The following is a 7,428-nucleotide window of genomic DNA, read 5'->3' as shown; positions in this document are numbered from 1 at the left end:
TGGGGTGCTCACATTGGGGTGCTCATGTTGGGGTGCTCATGCTGGAGTGCTCATGTTGGGCTGCTCATGCTGGGGTGCTGGTGTTGGGGTGCTCGTGTTGGGGTGCTCACATTGGGGTGCTCATGCTGAGGTACTTGTGTTGGGGTGCTCATGCTGGGGTGCTCACACTGGGGGTGCTCACACTGGGGGTGCTCACACTGGGATGCTCATGTTGGGGTGCTCACATTGGGGTGCTCATGTTGGGGTGCTCATGCTGGAGTGCTCATGTTGGGCTGCTCATGCTGGGGTGCTGGTGTTGGGGTGCTCGTGTTGGGGTGCTCACATTGGGGTGCTCATGCTGGAGTGCTCGTGTTGGGGTGCTCATGCTGGAGTGCTCATGCTGGGGTGCTCGTGTTGGGGTGCTCGTGTTGGGGTGCTCATGTTGGGGTGCTCATGCTGGGGTGCTTGTGTTGGGGTGCTCATGTTGGGGTGCTCACACTGGGGGTGCTCACACTGGGGGTGCTCACATTGGGGTGCTCATGCTGAGATACACATGTTGGGGTGCTCATACAGGGGATGCTCACACTGGGGGTGCTCATGCTGGGATGCCCACGTTGGGCTGCTAACAGTGCTCATGTTGGGGTGCTCACATTGGATGCTCACACTGGAGTGCTCATGCTGGGCTGCTCACATTGGGGTGCTCACATGGGGGTGCTCACATGGCGGGGCTGGGGCTGCTTTCTGCCAGGCCGGAGGAGGCTGTGCTGCCTCACGGGGCTCTGGCCTGGATCCAACCCTGCAACCTCCCGCATCACCCAGCATCCTGCGCCTCCCCTTCCATGCTGCCCACACGCACCCCGCACCGCAGCCAGGGCTGGGTGGGTGGGTGGGGGGGAGCACCCAGGGTCCTGCACTCCAAATCCCACAGGACCACCCTATCCCTGCCTCTTTAAAGCAGGAGGAGAAACACCCAGTTACACAGTTTTCCAGAGTTTCCTTCGCCTTTGGAGCGAACAAACCGGCTGGGCATCCTGCTCTGCCAGCTCCCCGTGTTGACAGATGCTGTGCACAGAGCAGAGCCTCCTTAAATAAATATTTGACCGAAGGCATGAGCCGACGTCGTGCGGGAAGGCGGGTGGCAGGTCCCGACGCCGCGCTGGCCCTGCGGCGGGGAGCACGAACCCCCTGCCAGCAGCACCCCGGGGCTGCTCGCCCTGGTTTTGCTTTCCTTTTTATTTTTTTTCACAATAGGGGGACAGAGCAGGAGTGAGACCCATTTACTCAGTGCTAATTTATCCTTGCAGTAGCTGGGGATGGTCTGGGGGTACCTTCCCCGGCTCAGCAACCCCTCTTCTCCCTCCCTGCAGGCACCCCCTCTCCCAGTGAGCCCCAGCAGCAGGCAGATGGCCCCACGGTGCTGGGGGCCCCAGACAACCCCGCTGCGGGGGACCCCAGCCTGCATGTGCCGGGCTGGACACCCCATTCCCACGCACTCTCCAGCCCAGCCCTGAGGACCCCCAAGTTTCTGCGGCACCGGCAGCTGCCGGTTGTGCCCGGGGATGCCGACACACCCACAGCGGACACTGTGCCAGATGCCGAGGGACCCATCTACGAAAGTATCCGGTACAAATCTGCAACGCTGACAAAAACTCGGGGTGACTCCCCATCCCTGCCCGCTGGGGATGAGCTGAGCACTCCCAGGCAGGACATCATCACCCAGGAGGAGCCGGGCAGCGAGGGGAGCCCCAGTCCCGTGTACGCCCGGGTGTGCAAACCACCCTGGGCGCCACAGCCCCGACAGCCCACCGGGCCCCCTGAACCCCAAGAAGAAGCACCTCCATCGGTGCCAGAAAAGCACTTCGATGTGGCATAGGATGCCCCAGAGCTGTTTTGGAGCTGCCTCAAGCCCAGCCAGTTCATGCAAGTTTGATGGAGGGTTTTCCCGGCTGCGGGCAGGCACAGGCAGCGGCCATGGAGAGCTGCCCGCTCCCTTCCCAACTCTAAAATGAAGTGTGGGTGGCCCAGGTTATCCCCCAACAACCAGCATGGGGGTCCTCAAGTGTCCCTCTGGGACATCCCCACTGCTGGGGGGCCAGTGGGGAGTGAGTGGTGCCCCACATGGGGTCAGCCAAAGAAAAACTGCAGAAGAAAAATGAGTGATTATTTTTTGGAGAAGCTCCAAAAAAAATAATCCAGAAATGACTTCCACGCGTCATCCAGCTCTGATCCCTGGGAAAAAAATCACATGTAGCGTGGTCTTGCTTCCCGGAAGCAAGAGTTTATGGATGGGGAACCGTGTAAATAGTCCTTAATTGCTATTTTAATCATTTTTAATGGGTGTGCTGTGCCCTGCTTCATCCCTGGGGAGGTTTGGATGGGCTCTGCTGGGGGGATGAGCATCCCGGAGCCGGGGCTCGGGCAGGGGTGGGGGCAGCGGCTGCGTTTTGCTGGATCTGAGGTGTGAGCTGGCTTGATAGAGCAGTGGGACTTGGCTTATCTTCCCCCAAAAGGGTGGCAGGGCCCCGGGGAGGCCTGGAGGGCAGCGTCTAATGGGAGCAGCGGTTACGTGGGGGGACTGAGATAACGTTGTTGTGCCTGCTCCTGGGATGTCCCTGTACCTCTGCTGCGGCTGCAACTACCCACAAGCCCCAAGAAGCTCCATGGGTACTAGCATGGCCCCATCTCCCCCTCTTCCTTGCTTTCCATCAGCTCTCCTTTGCCATTTGATGGCAGCCACCAGCAGATGCGCATCCCAAAAGAGACCCGTCCTCCCTGTCCCACCACGGAGGTGGGAGGGTCTGGCTGCTCCCATCTCCCAGCTCTCCATCCCAGCAGTCATCCATCCTCTCCTCCCTCCTTCTCTTATCCTCTCAACCTCCAAAGCAGTCTGGGCTACAACCCCAAGTGCTCCTCCTTCTCCCCTTTTTTCCTCCCAAGCTCTGCAGCCTGCCAAAACACCAAGCTGTGTCCCATCAGGACGTGGCATCGTCCCCCCAGACCCATCTCGCCAGGATTTGTTTCTCCTCCTCCTCCACCTCCGCCCCCACTGGCACCGACGCCGGTGGCCGACGTGCCGCAGGCCACAGCGGAGAAGCCAGGGAGGAGACTTTGCCGCTACATGGTGGCTTTACTGGGGCTGAGTCAGAGAGAATAAAAAAAAAAGAGATAAAAAAAAGTAGGGATTTCACTTTAAAGGGGAAAAAAACACCAAAAAAAAAAAAAAGCCTGCGACGTTATTCCTGGCTCAGGAGCTGGGGACGTTTCTATTTTCACTCGTTGCTAGTTGGAAGTGCTGCAAGCAGTGGGTGAGTCATCTCGGCACAGCCCCGGCACGCCGGGTCCGGCACGGCTGCGCCCCGCGTTCGGTGAGGCGAGGTTTGGGTGGCTCGGAGCCACGGGGAGTTAAAGGTTTCCACTCGCCTGGGTCTCGCCCCAGCCTTGCAAACCCACCGCCCCCTTGTAAGCACTGGCTGCCATCAATGGAAGGAGGTGCTGTCACGGGGGGGCTGCAGATCACTGACCCCCTGGCGTGGGTGGGGCTGGCAGGGTCTATATGCTCAACTGCCTTCCTATACACTCAGCCACCTTCCTACACACTCACCTGCCTTCCTATATGCTCATCTCTCTTCCTATATGCTCAACCTGCCTTCCTATACACTCACCTGCCTCTCCATATGCTCAACCACCTTTCTCTATGCTCATCTGCCTTCCTAGACATTCACCTGATCTCCTATACACTCACCTGCCTTCCTATATACTCATCCACCGTCCTACATGCTCATCTACCTTCTTATACATGCTCACCTGCCTTCTTACATGCTCACCTGCCTTCTTACACACTCACCTGCCTTCCTACATGCTCACTTGTCTTCCTATATGCTCATCCACCTTCCTATATGCTAACCTGCCCTCCTATACACTCACCTGCTTCACTGTACACTGACTCACTTCCTTACATACTCACCTGCCTTTCAATATGCTGAACTGCCTTTCTATATGCTCATCTATTTTCCTGTATACTCACCTGCCCTCCTATACACTCATCTGCCTTCCTATACACTCACCTGCCTCTCCATATGTTCAACTGCCTTTCTATATGTTCAACTGCCTTCCTAGACATTCACCTGATCTCCTATACACTCACCTGCCCTCCTATAGACTCATCCACCTTCCTACATGCTCATCCATCTTCCTAGATGCTCATCTACCCTCCTATATGCTGACCTGCCTTCCTACATGCTCATCTGCTATATGTACACCTGCCTACCTACACACTCATCCACCTTCCTATATGTTTACCTGCCTTCGAATATGCCCATCCACCTTCCTATACACTCACCTGCCTTCCTATATGCCCATCCACCTTCCCATACACTCACCTTTCCTATATGCTCATTTGCTTTCCTATATGCTGACCTGCCTTCCTATACACTCATCCACCTTCCTATATGCTCATCCACCTCCCTATACACTCACCTGCCTTCCTATACAGTCCTCTGCCTTCCCATCCATAGGTGCTGCTTGTAGCATCCCCTCTGAGCTGGAGTAGTGTCTCCGTGGGAAGCGGCGGGGTAAGTGTGTGCCCACGTTCCACTCCACGCCATCTGCAACCCTATGTAGAAACATCAAAAGTTGAGATTAAAGGAAAAAATAAGTGTCTTCCCCAGCAGGTTTCGCTTCTTACAGCTTTGCTGTCAGCTTCAGCACCCACCCTACTCCTCCACCACAGGGATGAAGGGCCCGAGCTGCATCCCGGCGCGGCCAGGGAGAGGTGATGGTTCGCTGTCCTGTGAGGGGTGTGTGGGGCTGGAATTGCTTGAAATGCCCCTAAAGGAGATGAGGTCTGGTGCTGCTGGTGGAAATCCATGGGAAACACAGCAAAAAAACTCAAGGAGGGGCCAAGAGGATGCGTAAAGGCCCCTGGCTGCTGCCCCAGTGTTGGGCTGGGTCTGACTCCAAACCCCTCACACCTCTGTTACTGCAAGTAATTTTAGAGGCATAAGGGAAAAACACTCAATTTTTAGGAGGGCAGCACATGAAGATGTGAAAAGACTGAAGATTTTCTTGGTTCGAGACTGGTTTGCCCCGGCTGTCTCAGGAGGGGTGTGTTGGTGTTCTCCCTGTCCCTTAATAAATATTAACCCATCGGTTGATTTGCACTGGGATGGAGTTTTAACACTAACGACATCTTTACGAGTGTCATAACAATAAGAGAGTGGGGTTAGAGCATTTGCAAGCTCGCCCATCAATCAGAAGGGTAAATCTTTGTGAAAGAAGATTCTTTTCATCCAGTTCTGCCGGAAGTATTCAGCTTTAAATTTAATATATCTAAAAGAGGCGTCTTTCCTTCTCTGGACGTTGTTGGAGTTGTCCTTGAAGGCCCAGAGAAGGGGGTGGTGATGTTCCTGGTCTGTAGTTGAATGGGGATAGGAAATAACTCAGGACTTTCCTTCTCCGCTGGAAAAGGAGAAGGCCAACCTTCTCTCTCCAGCCAATTAAAGCATTCTTCATTAAAAAACATGCATTAATTAAATGAAAAACGAGCAGAAAGAGAACAAACCAATCAATTCGTACCTCCTTTTCTACCATCTTTCTGTATCCCAAAATTCCCAGACTAAGATGAAGTTGCCTCCCATTCCACCTTCAACAGCTGGAGCACGTTGACGTGTGCTGCAAGATGGATACAAGAGGGTGGAGGTCCGAGAAGGTGGTGAGATGCTGCAGGGGGTCGGTGACCCACTGGCACACTGGGGTGCAAAGAGAAGACCCTGTGGATGCAAAAAGGCGAGGAGCTTCAGAAATATTCCCAATATTTCACAAATATCGTGGCCAAGAGCTGCACTGCAGTAGGACAGGCTGGTTGCAAAGGGAGGTGGCTCTGGCTGGAGGAGGAAAGCCCTGGGGCAGTCAGGAGGCCACCCCGAAACACGAAACCCCAGCATCCTGCTCGTGGAGAGCAGCGTGCTGGAAAAACAAACAAGACTCCAGGGCGACAGACAACCCGTAAGGCAGGTGTTGGGGATTTTCTTTACCTGCCGCTCAAAGGACAGGCCAGTTAATTATTAATTTTCTATTTTAAATGAAGCAGAAAGAAGGAGGGTTGGCTGGGTGAGAAGCTCGGCACTGCGGGGAAGGGCGGGTTGAGATCGACACAGGCAAGCCCCAAAAGAAATGTCTGTGGTTCTAAAAACCCGCTCGGGGAGTGGCGCTGAGATCTCATCTGCTGTCAGCGAGGCCCAGGAGAGGACGAATCCTGCCCATGCCGTGTGTGTCGAGCCAAAGGCCTCCAACCCCTCTCCCCTAGCTCAGATGGAAGATCTCCGTAGGGTGCTCCCAGCCCTGGCAGCTTTTGGAAGAGAGAAGATCTAGGACAGGACATTTCCCATGAAGGGTCTTGAAGCTTTCAGCAACCTGCAGGTCAGTAACTTTGCGAGCCAGAAGTGACATCTTTGTATTTAAGAGCCCTCGGTGGACCTTTCTTCCACCCGTCTGTCCCGCGAGTTTCTGGAGCCACGTGAACCTTCAGCACCCAGAGCATCCTGCAGCAAGGAGTTCCGCAGCTCTGCAGGGGATTGAGATGAAAGGCTCCACGTGGTTTTGGACTTGTTGCACACCTGTTTCACTCATTATCCCATTTAACAAAGGAAAATTCACTGTCTCCAAGTCACTCGCCATCTTATAGCCCTCTGTCACACCCCTCCTTGGTCTCCTTCCTCCTCACCAGCGACACAGTCTGTGCAGATCACTGTTTCCCCTTTATATCAGAGCTGATCAACTTTTTCTTGCAGAGGAGCTCCTCCACACCTCTGATTGTCTTCATCACATTCTCCAAACAAGACAGTCTTCCCCAAAACTGCCCCGAGATGCAGTGAAGAGTCTCCAGCTGGTCTGACCCACTGTGAAGAGCCAGGCTCTTTAGCGTGGGCTCCCTGGCTTTTTTCCTAGGAGCTCCGTATCTCACCAGCTTGGATCCACTCAGCTTCCAAAATAAACCAAGCTCAGATGCAAGACGGAGCCTGTGCCCGGTGCGCTTGACTGAGTACTTTGTATAGACCGGGAGATTGCTGAAACCATGTGGACTGCAAGGCAAGAGCAGTGCTGGGAGTGAAAGCAAGGAGTTAAAAATGAGGAAGCCAAAGGAAAGGGGGGGGGGGGGGGGGCGGGGGGGGGGGGAAGGCTAACAGGCCAGAGTTTAAAAAAAAAAAAAAAAAAAGTAGAAGGCAGCAAAGAGCAGAAAAGGAAACCTCATGATTGTCTCTTCCCCTCTTGGCTTCTCCTCGCTCAGATGGAGAAGAGGAAGGGAGGCTGGAGCTCCCGCAGCCGGGCTTGTCTCCCGGAGAAGTTTCTGCAACTCCAGCACGGAGCAAACCTCTTCCTTGGCAAGAGCAGGAGAGGGGCTGTGAGCTCTTGAATGGTCCGCGTGTTTCCTGAACACCCTTAAGAGGCGTA

Source organism: Strix aluco, chromosome 3 (genome assembly GCF_031877795.1).
Source record: "Strix aluco isolate bStrAlu1 chromosome 3, bStrAlu1.hap1, whole genome shotgun sequence".
In the NCBI taxonomy this organism is placed as follows: domain Eukaryota; kingdom Metazoa; phylum Chordata; class Aves; order Strigiformes; family Strigidae; genus Strix; species Strix aluco.
Note: the sequence above shows the minus strand (reverse complement) of the source record.